The sequence below is a fragment of the Camelus ferus genome, chromosome 8 (genome assembly GCF_009834535.1).
Source record: "Camelus ferus isolate YT-003-E chromosome 8, BCGSAC_Cfer_1.0, whole genome shotgun sequence".
Classification (NCBI taxonomy): domain Eukaryota; kingdom Metazoa; phylum Chordata; class Mammalia; order Artiodactyla; family Camelidae; genus Camelus; species Camelus ferus.
Genome location: NC_045703.1, coordinates 40,941,730 through 40,958,369, shown reverse-complemented (window position 1 = coordinate 40,958,369; position 16,640 = coordinate 40,941,730). Strand labels below are relative to the sequence as shown.

Here is a 16,640-nt window from a genome sequence, read left to right as displayed (position 1 = left end):
GTCTCATCTGAAGAAAAGTTCCAGCCCGGTCTCCAGGGAGGCTCTTACCTTAGTTCCCACCGTAGCAAGGGGCTGTGTCAACCGACAGGCTATGGACTACTGGTGGAGGCGGGGGGCAGTGACAAGGTTCTCTCTAGAAAGATTCATGGGACTAGTCATGTTGGAATTTATCAGAGAGGGAAAAAGAAGACACATCTAGCATAGCAGATGGTATAAATAAGGTGAAGATGTAGAAATAGGAAATAATAGTCCCTATATGTAATGGTCAAGGAATTTTCAAGAAATACAGGGAAAAAGTCATTTCAACTGACAATTAGCTATTAACCATAGAAATTAGTTCATGTAACGTTAGCAGAAGAAACCCAGAGGACATGCTTCCTGATCATTATCAGTCAATTATATGATAGCACATCTAATACGGTTTGGATGTTCAAGACAAAACCTATTTCAATTTATATTATCCTGAACCCACAGGAGTATTTCCCAACAGAGATAATGCTTAAAGTGTACTTCTTCTTATTATCATTTCTATAATGGAGAAATAGTTCTATGACATTTCTATAGGTTAGGGGTGTCAAATTCACTGACTGTCAATAAATTGACATATTCATCTGAAGCCTTAATATGTGCCAAGCACAATACTCAGGCTAAATAAGCTCTTATGTGCTTCTGATCTAGCTCATTATGCTTTAATAAAGCTCCATTGTAATAAAATAATGTGTGATTGATTCAATTTTCCCTCAAATAGTCTCAAGAATAATAATAACAGCTAATATTTTACAAGCATACTTACTGTGTGCTGGGTATAGTGCTAAATCCTTCACATTTATGTTCTAATTTAATCACTGTAACAACCCTATTAATACATACCATACTTAACTCCATCTTACTGATGAAAAAGTAAGCTTACAGAGGTTAGCGTCTTCCCTGAACTCATCCCTTTGGTGTGCAAGTCTGTCTGTTGACCATCACAGTGTGCTGTTCCCAAGAAACTAAAGGGACAGGAAATGACTGGAGGCAAAAATTTTCAGTATGTTCATTTTCATTCAAGTTGATCTTGGATGATTCAAGTTACATTTGACATATGTGTGTGCATGTTAAAAATTATGTCTTAAATTATTTGAATACGGCATCTGTGAAATAAGGTTATTTTACACTGAATATCCCACAGGTTGTAAGGACAGCCTATTGTAAGGATCAAAGGAATGGCATATAGTAAATTAATTAAAACTCTAGGATATAGACTAAAACATAATACCAAGACATGCAAAAATATATTACTTATCAATTTAAATTATCTGCCCACTCCTCAGAAATCTGGCTTCTGTCCCAGTGACACTAATGAAACTATTCTTTTAGAGATAATACATACTGCACAAAGTTGTGTGAAGATCATGAAAATATATTAAAAGGTTTTGTAAGCTATACATGCCAGTAACAGGTTAGCTATTACAATCAAATTCAAAGGCTTTTCCTCTACTTTATTCTCTTGTTTTTACTGATGTTAATCTCGTTCTTTTTTAATCTGTCATCATTATCGGCTTTCATGTTCTCCACGCACCATGACTGTTGGTCCTAATTTTCCATTTTAAATTTAATCTAAGCTCCGGAGGACTTCCCCAGACAAATGTGAACATGTCCTTATGCAAATGCTACTCTTTGGTTTTTGTTCTTTAAAACAACACTTTACGTTTCCTAGAGACAACCAATCAAAGCAGTCAACTGGTTGTGACTTTCATACGTTGTCACGAATCTCAGGTACAAACTTCATTACTTGAGCTTTTTGGAATGGATGACATTCTCTGTCATATCAACTTATCTAGTAACTTATAAATCTTAAATTTATTTGAACATATTATTGAACATTCTCTTCAAAGATGGTTATAGGATACACATAAATCATTTATGTGATTATTCCTTTGGGATACGTTACCAGCTACGGAAGTGCAAAGTTAAAAAAGAAAAGGATACAAAAACTTTTAGGGCCCTTGATTCATATTTCCAAATTGCCCTTAGAAAAGATTATGGCCATTTGCATGCCAAATGTAGGACACAATAGTGTCTTTCTCATAGCAACCTCAACAACATTCCACAGCATTTCTTTTCAGTAGTGCTAAGCTACCCATCTTATCAAAGAATTGAATTTCATAAAGATTACTGTCCAATGAATAAATTAGTAGATTTGAGAACAAAACATAGAATTCAGGGCTAAAGGACAGCATAATACTACACAGCTCAAGCTCTTGAGTCACACTAGTGACTAGTGAGTCATACTAGTGTCATACAGTGAGTTCTAATCCCGTCCCTCCCATTCACTGGCCTGTGACTCTGATCTTCTCATCTGTAAAATGGACATAACAGTAACTATTTATAAGTTATTTTTGAAAAATAAATAGATAACACATGTCTAGCATTTATCAAATGCTTGGCTTACTAATGAGGGCTCACCATTTTCTAAAAATTGGTATTTATTTTCTCTGAAGATATTAATTTTAAGGAATTTCAACCTAAACATTGCAGTAAGAATTTTCTAAATGTAAAAAATAACGTATTGCAACTTGGCATATATACTCATGATAATAAGAGAAAATAAGTAAGTTGTTTCTAAAAAAAAATGAACTCTTTCCAGAAAATATCTTCCCTCCTAGAGCTTCAGTTGAATATCAAATATAATCTCCAGGTCTTAGAAAACATCATCAATTTTGAATAATATAGTAATTAGACAAAATGGTCTCCAGCTCGTTGCTCTGATTTACAGGAAGATAAATACAAGAACAATTTTTTCCTAATGGCATGGCACTGAGTTCTCTTTTACTAAACACTGTCAATTTCCATGCATAGGGATTATAAAGTAGAAGATATTCTAAATGAGATTTTTCAAACTAATTAGCCTCCTGTCTGACATACTCAATGACAAGAAAAATAAATAGTACATCATGATTTATTTAAACTCACACGACTGAAATTAATGGTATTACTATCTGCTATTTTACCACTTGGGAGAATAATGTACAAAGCAACATAATCCCACTACTGAACATTTGATTATTTGTGTTTAAATACAATTTTTTTCACATTTTAAACTATTAGCTATTAATGTGATAACAATGAACAGTGAACATGATCAAGCATTATTAAAAAAACAAATGTATGATTCTATATATTCTTTATCCTTTGAGAGAAATTCCACAATCCCTTGGCACATGCATATAACTCCATTTAGAAACAACTCATTTGGCCTTACTCTTTTCATTAATGATGATAAAATATCAACTCATATTCTACTGGGAACTGACCTGTTTTCTTTCTTGTTTTGTTTTTGTTTCTTTCAGGATGTTCCAAGAACTGTGATTGACTCACAAGCACTCTTGCTGAATTTTTTTTTTTTTTTTACAACTAATACTATGCATTTGAAGTTCTGCTGAACAAGGTCAAAGTGTAACCAGGTCCAAGTAACAATCTAACTTTGGCCTTAAGATTATAACTAGTCAAAACATAGCTCAGTCCCAGAGACAGACATTCAATATTTCTAGAAATATCTGTTCACCTCCTGTTTTCTGTTGTCAAATCCAGTTCTTGTGTGACTGTAACACTACATATAACTTTAAAAGGTGAAGTGCAAAGACAATGAGGTCATGAAAGATCTCAACTGTGCCCTACTTGGTATCCGTCATGGAAAAGAGGGTCAGGAACACAGTACGGTAATTTTCTTAGAGATCAATATTCTTTACCGTGATAAAGAAATGTGAATATGTTGTGAATATATATGTTGACTCCTCCATCCATAGTTTTTCAATACCCTGAGTGAATTAGACAAGGCAACAGTTGTGATCAGAAACCAGGAGTTAAAAGCAAAAATTTGCGGTCCTAATTTTCTCAACACTAAAAGTGGTGGTGGAAGGTACAAATTACATGACTGTTCAGTTCCCACTACTAAGACTTTTAACCCACACAAGGAAGTTTTCCAGAACTTAAAAGTGAAAAAATAAGGTTTAGAGTTTGTAAACCATAACATCTGAAAAAAATCTCATTTCTTTCCTTAACTTTTATCCTTTTGATAGATATTTATTGAGAGCTTATTTTGTACTGTGTACTGCACTAGCCACTTACAGTCGTGAAGTAAATTATAGTTCCAACTTCAAAGAACTTACTCGCTATTGGGAAGTCAGACCTGAATATATTACTGGTTATAATATATGACAAATGCTATCAGATGTTACAAACAATCCAAACAACAGAGAGGAGAAAATAATTAATCCTTTTTCCCCATTTTATTAACACGCACCCCCTTCTAACTCTAATTACTGTGCCCAGGGGAAAACAGCACATACCCAGTAAAATAATCCATGCAAAAGTCCCAGCACAACACAAATTTTATGAAAACTATAATGAAGTAGTAATCAAAAAAAGCTAATTTCATTATATTGCTTCCAGGATTCATAGCTGTCTCTCAGAATCTCTACCATCCCATGAAATCAAACTAGTAATCTCTCTCCATCTGCCTATAATCTTAAAATGAGATTGGAAAAAAACCAAAAGGCATGCAGATATGCTTATTTGAGGCAAGCATTTTTATCCCACACTGTGCTCTGCTTTTAAATTTAACAACCAGTTAACAGAGATGCATTAAATGGTAATTGCTTACATCAAGAGATTTGTGATGGACATACCTGGAAAATGGATTGATAATCCCAAGCAACTTTATTTTCCTTTTGAAAACTTATAAATGACATGGTTGATTGAGCTGTTTGATTTTTTTATTCCACTGTGGTTTCTGTTCTGAGCAGATAATATGGTTACAGAAACAAAGTACGAATACCTCATATTGCCTGGATAAGGTTATGGCTTAATTTAATTATAGTAATTTACAGCCCCATTGCACAAGGTTGTTAAAAAAATGTGCTGCTTGCAATGGGCAGTAGGTTGACACAAACTAACAATGTACATTTAAACTAAACTACCTCATTAAATTTTAGGATGCCATTATTCCTTGTCTTATTATTATTCTAAATACAGTATTGTGGCTTCTATGACTCACACACAGCAGTTCATGACAGAATTAATTTTGACGCATGCTGCATTAGTCATACTTTTTTCTCAATTTAATGATGTACAATGTCACATAGATGGCTGTTAACTTACTTAAGGAAATTTCCAGTGTATTAGCTGACATTGTCATTAACACCAAGAATATAAACAAACATCATTCTGAATAACTCTTGGAAGAGAGGAAAACAAAATCACATGAAGGGAATCACAGGGTAAAGGGCAGAGCACTGGACGTGGCAAGAGGTCCGATGCTTTCACATTGTTAATTTCCTCTGCAACCTTGGGCAAGTACACTTTCTGGGGCTTAATACCCTGGGAATAGATATTCTCTGAGCTCTCTTATAGTCTTGTTACTTCAAAACACCACGAAGGCATTATAAGAACCTTATAAAAGAAACCTCTTGTTTACCTCTAAATATGAAATAGAAACATTAAGGTACGAAGAGCATGATCTCCAATATGCAAGGATCCTGTCATTTCTCTTTTATAAGGAGATATATTAAATCTCTAACAATTACTGCTGGAAAAGAGAAATCCAACTGTTCAAACAGATATTCCTCATGGACTTGCCACATGCTCTGCAATTCTCCTATTAGTCACTCCTTGGAAATCCCTTGTTAAAAGGTCATGTCATTTGCGAAGATTAATATATTAAAATTCTTAGTAAATTAAACTGTTGGAATTTTAAGAGTGGGCATATTTGCATAATTCAGAAATTTTCTAAAAGGAAGAGTTTCTTGGACCAAATGGCTGTCTCCATAACCAGATAATTGCTATTCTCATAAGGCTGGAGTCTCATCTTCTTGCATGGTATGATGGGTTTTGTGCATTGAAAGGACCTTGGTAAATCAGAAGACTATAAGCTTCTAGAGTAGAGACCCTCAATGGACAGAATCATTGGAAACAAAGAATATAAACATATCAAGAACGTAAGTGAGAAATTTAGAGACCTCTGGGCACAATGACTAATAATACTGTTTATGAATGGGAGGGGATATCAGTTTTTTTCTATGATGATTTGTTTTATTAAATAATTTAGCATAAACTCCTTAAATTCCCAAGTTATAATAAAGCACACTGCTTGAAAGTTACTGGGAGGGGCCCAGTAAACCTCCCCGTGCTTCCTTTGATTCCTGTCTTGAGCTGACTTTATGCATTAACTACTGAAGACTTATCTATCACCTTGGGAAAATATACATTTAAACCGCTATCTGAGCTTAAATTAGATTATCATAGTAGTCAGAAATAGGATTTGTGAAGAAATATACATATGATGAAAAATCGCAATTCAGGTGGTAGGCAAACAAGAGCTGGACTTGGTCACATCCAGTGAGGTATCCCAGTTGGTTCTCTGAGGAACTAAGCAACTGCATGAAGGGGATGGGTACGTGGGGAAATAGAAAAGATGATAAAACTAAGAATAAACTTTTTTTTTTAAATTTTGTAAAGGATAGGTCCTAAAATCTTTCAAAAAGTTTACTGACTATAGTAATGAAAAACATCAGGAATTCCTGGAATGTTAGACAACATTAAGAATGGGTGGCACACAACCTATAGACTTGTAGCTCATATCATGGTGTTGTATGGCTTTTAAAAGTGTTATCTTAGTATAAAGCAGGAGAGAAAATTGGTAAAGCCAAGATCAATAGTCAAACGTAAAGGAGAAGAGCAAATAAATGTGAAAAAATAATCTTACTAAAAACAAACAAAAAGAAATACATTGCACACATTCAAAATAGAAGAGTAAGAGGTTTTTTATTTTATTTTTTTTCTCTTTCAGTATTTCCCTGTTGGAGACATTTATCTACTTCTCATTTCTATTTCTACTTTATAACCTGTCCTTTTTTATTACACCGAATATTTCACAAATGCATTATGAAATTCTGCTGTTGTAACATTCTGATGTTGAGGAGACAAACTTCATATTTCTTTCAGCTGACTAGCAAAGGAGTTTTAGGAAATATTCAGCACACTTCCTTTGTTTCAATCTATTTCATTTTGTTTTACTGAAGTCCCTACTCTCTTATTACTCTCTACTCCTTATAACAAGCAAGGGAGGAGTGAGAAGAGCCCTGGGTTAAGAGCTAACACCAACACTGAGAATGGAAACTCAGCAATCTTTAGAGTTAGCTTGTTAAAGATGAAGGTGGGTCAGAGACAATAAGTAAGATATCACACTTCCCCTCAACTCTAGGAAAGAAATCCACACTTGTTAGACTTAAGAGGCAGAGTTCTCATCCAGGTCACTGTACTTCTTTCGGGTTTCACAGCACCAACCTAGTTGCCTGTACAACTCCTAGGACCCCAGACAGAAAGCAAGAGCTTTGATATTGACTTGAAGATATGCTCCTGCCCAAATGCTTCACTCTACAGATGGGGATTTGAGTTACTGACCAGCTCATAGGCAGGGCTTTCTTAGAAGAGGGTTCAGGCAGAGACAAATGGAGATCAGAGAGCCAGGAGGTCACCTGAGGGAACCCCATGAGAACATAACCAGGTGTCTGATGTAGGAGAGGCAACATGTAGAAGAAATAAAATGTATAACACCAGGCTGAAGAAACTTTTATTCTTTAGAATACACAGATGCCCTCATAGCTCCTCAGCATGGCATGGTAAATCCTCTTTGGTTGAGAAGTACAGAGAAGAGGAGAAGGAACAGAAGGACGAGTAGGAGGAGGTCTGCTCTCTCAAACTACTTATCACTTGTGGGTGTAATGGGGAGTGGAACCTGGTGTACAGCAGTGATTCTCAAACTTTACCAAGCATCTGAATCACTTGGAGGGCTGATGAAACACAGATTGCTGGCCTCATCCAAGGGTTTCTGACTCAGAAAGTGGAGTCAAAAGTGGAGTCTGAGAATGTGTATTTCTAACAAGTTTCCAAGTGATGCTGCTCTGCTCTTGGGACCATCCTTTGAGAGTTAGTGGTGTATGGCATACAAGAGGTAGAGCGAGAGAAGCTTAATATCTAGCAGAGCCATTTCTGATGCCCAGCTTAAGGCATGAATAATGGCTGAAACCCAGTAGCCCTGGGGACTGGCTTATATATATAAGCCAGGAGGCAATGGCATCTTTTGATAATGTACTCATTCAGAAGGAGCTTTATTTTGTTATGTACACAAGGTGCTTTATATGCTACCAGAGGCCTTACTGAGAACAGTATAAGCTATCTTGTTTAGGGCATTTTTATATGCTGGGCACATTGCTAGAACATATACACAGAGCACATGTTCACATGTATGTACATATTCAAGTATACTTGTCTATTCATAGACACACCTATGTATACTCATTCAGACATGTATGCATGTACATATATATTTTTGTATATATTCTTTTATCTCTGAAAAACTCTGCCTCGGAAGATTTTTATACATATGTATATATGTGTGTGTGCATGTATGTACAAGCATATGTCAGAGATATCGAAGGTTCAGTTCCAGACTATTGCAATAAAGTGAATATCGAAATAAAGCAAGTCATTTTTTGGTTTCCCAGGGCAGAAAAGTTTATGTTTAACCATTGACAAAATGAAAAGACAACCTACTGAGTAGGAGAAAAAAATTGCAAATGATATGACTGAAAAAGAGTTAATACCCTTAGTATATAAATAACACATACAACTTAATATAAAAAAAAAAGTTAACAGAAGACCTGAACAGACATTTTTCCAAAGAAGATACACAGATTGTCATCAAGGATGTCAAAAGATACTCATCATTGCTAATCAGAGAAATGAAAATCAAAACCACAATGAGATATCACCTCACACTTAGAATGGCTATCATCAAAAAGACCACAAATAACAAATGGTAGTGAGGATGAAGAGAAAAGGGAACCCTAGTACAGGGTTGGTGGGAATGTAAATCAGTGCAGCCACTATGGAAAATATTAGGAAGGTTCCTCAAAAAACTAAAAATAGAACAAAAATATGATCCAGCAATTTCACTCCTGGGTATATAGCCAAAGAAACCAAAAACACTAACAGGAAGATACATGTACCACCTTGTTTATAGGAGCATTATTTACAATAGCCAAGATATGGAAGCAACTTAAGTGTCCATCATCTGACGAATGGATACAGAAGACGTAATGTATATATATAATGGAGTATTACTAAGCCACAAAAAAGAATGAAATTCTGCCATATGCAACAACATGAATGAACCTGGAGTGTACTATGCTCAATGAAGTAAGTCAGACAGAGAAATAAAGATACTATATATTATAACTTATATATGGATTCTAAAAAAAAATAAAAAGGAATAAATATAACAAAACAGAAACAGACTCACAGATTTAGAGAACAAACTGGTGGTTGCCAGTGAGAACAGGAAAGGGGGAGGGGCAAGATAGAGATGGGGAAATATGAGATACAAACTATTTTATATAAAATAAATTAGCTACAAGGAAATATAGCACAGGGAAATATAGTCATTATTTTATAATAATTTTAAATGGAGTATAATCTATAAAAACATTGGATCACTATGTTAAACACCTGAAACCAATATATTGTAAATCAAATATATTCAATAAGAAAATAAGAAGTAAATGTTATGTTTGCACTGTACTGTAGTCTATCAAGTGTACAATAAAATATGCCTAAAAATGTACACACTATAATTATAAAATACTTTATTACAAAAAAAGCGCTAACCATCATCTGACACTGCAGGGTTGCCACAAACTTTCAATTTGTAAAAATGCAATACCTGTGAAATGCAATAAAGAAAAGGACAATAAAACAAGGTATGCCTGTAATCTGTTATCTCATAGAAACCTGCCTTGGAGGTTTATACTCTATTTTACAGTAAAGAAAATGACAGTTTGGAGGCAGAAATTAAATCGCCATAGTTACCCAACCATCAAAAGAAAGCAGTGGAATTCTGACTCAAGTCTATAACTGCCACAGAATCTTTTTTCTTACTACCGTCTAAGGTGTTGATGCCAGATATTAGTAACTTGTCTTTTTCACCTCCACATGGGGTTGGAAGCCCAGAAATTCTGATTGAGGGATAGAAACAATAATTAAAAAAAAAAAAAACTAAACAATAACCTGGCCTTCTGATTGGAGCAGAGAATGATTTAGGAACGGACTTGTGATTCTGGATCACTCAGAGAGTTTCAGAGTTTAACCAATTACATATGTAAGATTCCCCTTGAATTTGGGTGGTTGACTTCTCCTTGAGTAATCTTGGATCCACATGTATTGTATATCATAAAGGTAATAAAGTAAAAAGATTCCATTTGATTTCTGGTTCAAAATACAAGTTTAGACAATCCATGGTACTTGGAATAAACTTGGTTTAGAAACACAGATCATAAATATCATAGATGAAAGAAATCTTTAAAGTAATTCCAATTCAAGGTCCTTGAATCCTTTGTCCATGAAACCAATGGGTCCTGAAGTTTCCACAAAGTGGCTCCAGGGACACACAGAAACTTTTTGAAATGAAAATATTTTTGAGCATGTGGATTATTCTGAGGAACCATTCCACAGCTAATACCATTTTTTCAGACCTGGCCATGATCTAATGATTTCAGAAACATGCATTAGTCCAACTACCTCCTTTTAAAAAAAAAAAGGGAAACTTACCAAGAGATGTCACTCTGGCAGTTAGCTAGTGCACCAGTGACTCTAGTCTAGGATTCTTGACGTGTCCTGCGTTGACTTCTAATGTAAAACTGTCGAAATTGTCCTAAGCTCTAGAGCTGTTGAAGATGTCATAGCAAAATGCTGGGAAGTTATCTGTAGTTTTAATCAATATTTTGGTTTTGTAAACATACCTATTGGTTGTAAAATATTAAAAAGCCATCTCATCTAATTTTATTTGATTTATATAAAATATTATTTACACCATTTAATAAAATTATTTATTTATGATCCTGGCTGTTACTTCTTTTTGCTACTCTACATAATTTTCATTTCTTTAGAGAGTCTAAAATATCAAGATTCCGATATGGTTTCCACTTCTGTCCTTACACAGACTTAAAATCCAATTTTATGAACTGTGACGGATTATAGAATCTATATTCTTATTCATAGTTTATCTCATTATTCATATTTGTTTTCTTTTTTCTATTGCATGACATGTTTCTAGTCATAAGTACAGACTAAGCAGGTTTCTCTCTTTTCCCAGGTCTGAATTAGGAAGTCAAAAGTTTAAAATATATTTACCTTCATTTAGGTGGAAAATATGAGTGCTAAGAGATATAAGTCTTAATGCTCAGAGTTGGAAAGATAAGCTGTAATGCTATTTTCACCCTATTTTCTGACTTGATTTGCTCTATTACCCGCACTTACTGTTTTGTGACTCAATTCCCACTTTCTTGGATGTGATTATGTCTTAGTGAAATGCATATGACACCTAGATGCAAAACATATTTTCTTTCCTTTCTCTCTTTCATGGCTATGGCATATGAAGTGATGCTGGCAAAAACAAAATTCACATGATCAGAACTTGACAGACCCACTGCGATAGAAGCATTTTGCAATGATGCGGTTCTGATTGATGCTTTGTTAGTATGACTGGTATTACAGAGTGCATACTGCATTTCTGATAGAGTAGAGCTGATTGCCATTGTTACCGGCAAAAACGCTTAACCTAAATAACATAAAAGGAAAATTGCTGTCATACGAAACCATTTGGTCATACACCACCTGTATGTATTTTCAACAGAATCAAATATATCAGAATTGCACATCTTCCTTGATAATGATGCACCAACAGAAGCAAGTCTTTAAGTATAAGAAAATTCTTAATTTTCTCAAATATACCTACAAAATGAAATAAGTTATGAAGATGGAAACTGTTACTTTCCCTTAGGTTTTGCTTAAAAACAGAATTAAAGGAAAAGATCCTCTCAAAGAGTTCACCTGTCAGAAAGTAAAACTCCCAGGAGTTCACTAGTCCACACAGACACCCAGTGGAGATGGAGAAGCGTGACTTGTGTGTCGCAGAGTTTGGTTTAGTTCCTGCTTGTGTTTCAAAAGGCAGCTGGACACACTGTTAGAAATCCAACGTTGTAGACATCCTATTGCTATTAAATTATAAAGGATTTTTTTTGCATACTTTAGAAATACACCAGACTAAACCTGTTTTTAGAGCCAAAAAGAGATCATTTAAACTAAAGTCAATGATGAAGTGCCAACCATACTCAGTTCCTATCAGGTTCCTGTTAGTGTGGTTCAGTCCTTGAAGGGAATGCGAGAGTTAAAGGTCTGTCTGCATGCTCATTATAAGTCTAATTTTTGAAAGTTTTGTAACTCAGGCAGTTTAATTTGCTTTGGGAAGAGACTTGGCCCTATGCTTTCTAACCCAGATACATTTTGGAGGGTTTAAAAATATATATTTAAATTGCTTTGGCTTTTCAGTGATATGACTTTTTCTTCCTTATTGTCCCCCTCACAAACCATCGAGACTTTTTTTTTCTAATCAGTCTCCATAAAATTGTAATACTACTGATATACTTATATCTGTTTATGTACGAAGGCTCTTTGAAAGTCTTTAAACAATCATAATAGCTAAATTGTTTTTTTATCTTTCCTCAATAAACCAATCTTTGCTGTCTTCAGAGAAAACAGCACCCCTCCTTGAGAACACGCATGATCTATAAAAACCTTACGGGTCGCTGGGGATACACAGATTTCAAGATTTCTCTATTTATTAGTGAATATGTAAAGGAATTTTTCAAAGTCAGAGAAAATGATTTAAGAATGAAGTTCAGTTATGACTTGCTTTGATATAAAGTTACCTGGTAATAAGAACCTTTCAAAATAATATTTCATTAAATCTTTGAAATAGAAAACACTTCTGTACTTAAATTTCCCTACTGATAAAAGTCGGTATCAAAGATTTGGGAAATAGAATTTAGAACAATTGATTTATTAGTAGCTGATTAAAATACTGTCATAGATTAAAGTGAATTGCAACTTTCTATTCGATAATGGCAGATGTGATTCAACTACTCTTAAGCAGATTTCACAAAATGATACATAGCACTAATTATGTTGTAGAGAACAAACCTATCTGCGTTTATAGAATAAAACATTTTTACAGCTGGAACAGATCTAACAGTGCATTCTTCCCCAATTCTTTAAAAATGATGCAGAATTTGAGACCCAAGGGTATTATGAGTCATACAATGCCAGTGCGAGGCTGGGAGTAAGATTTTCTTCTTCACAGTCCAGAGTACTTGTCATAATTCTTAAGATAATTTCTTTCCTTTGGAGTGTCCCACCTGACAAAAATTTGGTAACTCTTAACTTGCCAGGAAATAAATCATTTATAAACAATTTTCTTCTAAGTGTCCAGTGTCACCTCCCATAAGGGTTTACAAGCATCTGTGAACACTCTTTGGGTTGCAAAGTCTCTTCTTTGATGTGTATAAGTCTTACATTAACTGACCATTCATAAAGGAACTTAAAGCGTCATTCTTGTTAGATTCCCTAAAGTTACTGGGTTTCAGAAATTTGTCATTGACAGGCACTTCACACTATCAAGCAGTGTCAGAAATTACAGTTTTCTAGTAACATATCTATAACAATAAGTTAAAGAACACCAAAGAGTTTAAGAATAAAAATATCCCTAGAGACAATTTTTCAAAGCAAATTCAAGGGCAGGAATTTAAGGTCCTACCTCTAATAAAGTTGATGATAAAAATAAACCATTACTAATTATGATGAGATGATAATAATAATACTACAACATCTTGGAGGGAGAGCAAGCCTAGAGTTGCATTTTCAGTTAGAAAATACTATAAATTCTAGTAATCATCGAGAATAGAGAGGTATGAGCTGAAAGGTCAAACACTGGCATCTATCTGAACAATCTCTGCTCCTTCTGTTTCACATACTCTTGTCTTTTCACACACTATAGGCTTTTCTTAATGTACTTGCAAACCTACAAACCTCGGCCTTGAAGGGGCTGTAAGAGCAGCGGATGTTGAACTTGAGTTTTTTTCTCTTTAAAGCTGATGAGTGGTAAATTGTAGCTGGCAGTAAGCCACCTGTTCACTAAATATTTTAAGTCCTGAAACGAAAAAGCCTCTCAATATGTTGCGCAGACATTCAAAAACAAAAACAAACAAAAAACCCCAAAACCTTCATTACCTCACTTACACTGAACGGGCATTTAACAAGGTATGAGCAAAGTCTACGCGTTGTAACGCACAAAAAAGCGAGTGGCCTCAAAAGGTGAGAGACGATGCCAAATTCTGAACTGCATCCAAAATAAGAGTGTCTTTTCCTCTGTAATCTGTTTGATGCAGAATGCATTAGTGTCCCAGCACTGCACAGCTGTGATTCCATCTAAGGAGAAGAATGCTTGCTCTTTTTTTTTTTTTTCTTTTTTTGGTTTTTGTTCTTGGTTTTTAATGTTTTGTCTAATTGGGTTTAGTACCTTTATCAGTATTCAATCTACTACGGGTTTTGTTGTTTGTTTGTTTTTCTTTCTTTAAAAAAAAGAAGACAAAATTCACACTAGTATTCCTTTACATGCCTGAATAGGAAAAAAGTAACTTTAACAGTAGTTATAATTTCTCCATAAGCTCTCAAATTATATTCTATGACAGACCCTCAAACAAACAAAAGAAGCCAAACTACCATTAAAGAAAACATGCTGCTTGAAGATTTTCTTTTTTACTTTCTTGCCATATATTGATTTAAGCACATAAGTGATTCAATAAGAAACATTACAATTTAAAGCTTTTCATTTTAATCCTCTCCCAGGCCATGCTTTTTGCCAGTGACAGAATTCTTTGCACCACACCAGTGTGTGAGGGCCTGTCTGGGGGGCTCACCTTTGCTGAGACAACATGGTGGGGCGAGCTTAGTGAGGTGCCCCATTCCACCCCATATGTTGTTTGGTTAGATTGTTTGGTTACCATTTGGACTCTTAAAATAAATCTTTTATTTTAGAAAAGCCTTAAGTGTACAGAAAGGTTGTGAAGATAGTGCAGACAGGTGCTGTATACCTCACAACCAGGTCCCTTGTTACTAACATCTTACATCAATCAGCATGGTTCATTCGTCACAACTACTGAATACATACCAATATGTTCTTATAACCAATATCCACACTCTATTCAGATATCCTTAGTTTTCACCTAATTTCCTTTTTCTGTTCCAGGATCCCATCAGAGAACCAAGTCACATTTAGCTGTCATATCTCTACATAATCCTCTGGACTGCGACAGTTTCTTAGCCTTTCCTTGCTTCGGATGACCTTGACAGCTCTGAGTACACTGGTCAGACAATTTGCAGCATGGCCCTCAATTTGTGTGTATCTGTCAACCTTATGATGAGACTGAGGTAATGTGGTTTCTGGGGGGAAGACCACAAAGGGAAAGCACCCTTCTTATCACATCATGTCAAGAATACACGCTCCCAGCACGATGTATGGCTGTTGATAGCAACCTTGATCACCTGGCTGAGATGGTATTTGTCAGGTGTCTTCACTGTATAGTTACTTTTTCCCGCATTTCCATACCATACTCTCTGGAAGGGAGTCACTGTGGACAGAAGTCACTGTGGACGGCCTATGCTCTGAGAACGGACAGTTTTGTTCCACCTCCTGGAGGGCATAGTATCCACAAATGTTATTTGCGGTTCTTCTGCTCAGGAGACAGGTCTGTTCTCTCTAACCTGTCTACTTAATCACTTATTTAAATTGGTACAGACTCATCAATATTTACTTCATACTTTGGGTTATAATCCAATATTTATTTTGTTGCTTAAATTGTTCCAGCTTTGGCCATTTGGAGCTCTTTCTGTTAGCTCCTATATCCCTCTGACATGCCCTCACTGGTGTGTGTGTGTGCGTGTGTGTGTGTGTGTGTGTGTGTGTGTGTGTGTGTATGTAACACTTTCTTACTTCCTGCGTACTCGGTGTTTCAGGCTCATCTCGCATGTTCTTGCTGTAACCCAAGAATCAGCCATTTCTTCAAGGAACCCTTGGCTCCTTTCATGTGAGAGTGGTATTTTAAAAAGACAGATCTGTATGCCAAATGTTATCACCTACTTTTTATTTGATAAATACAGTAATTTTTTTCAAACACTGTTTTCTGATCTAACAGTGAAACTAGTATTAGGATAAATACCCTTCTGTTAAAAGCCCTTTTCTTAAACCCGTGAATACAACATATATGAAACTTAACTTCTAAAAGCTGGGCTTTAGAAAAAAATGTTCTTTGTGCTTTCTTTAAGAGAAGGGCAATCATTCTGAGATGAGTATAATATTTGTAGAAGGAAACTTACACGCTTGGGCTAGAATTTTCCTCTTCACTTTTCACCCATGTTAGCAGATAAATTGGCTTTGTGCTCATTGCCTCAAGGAAGAAATTGTAGCAGGGCAGAAGCTCAAAATAACTTGTCAGTCTCCCTGGATTGTGTTCAAAGCAATGAAGGTCTTTGTAAACGGGTAATTATTGGCATCTTTCAGAAAGTTCTGAGCAGATCATGGGAGAAAACACTGGAATTCTCTCCCAAACATCAAAAGAGAAAGGGAGACAGAGAGAGGGAGAGAGAAACTGTTTGAGAAGACTAGGCAGGCGTAGCACTACTGGGGAAATGCGCGACAGACACCCCCA

General features: G+C 35.4%; 1 protein-coding gene across 6 annotated transcripts in view; it reads right to left on the bottom strand.

Annotated features, from left to right (window-relative positions):
• Nucleotides 1–16,640, bottom strand: part of NKAIN2 (sodium/potassium transporting ATPase interacting 2) — an 854,966-nt gene that overhangs the window by 266,134 nt on the left and 572,192 nt on the right. The window lies entirely within an intron of this gene.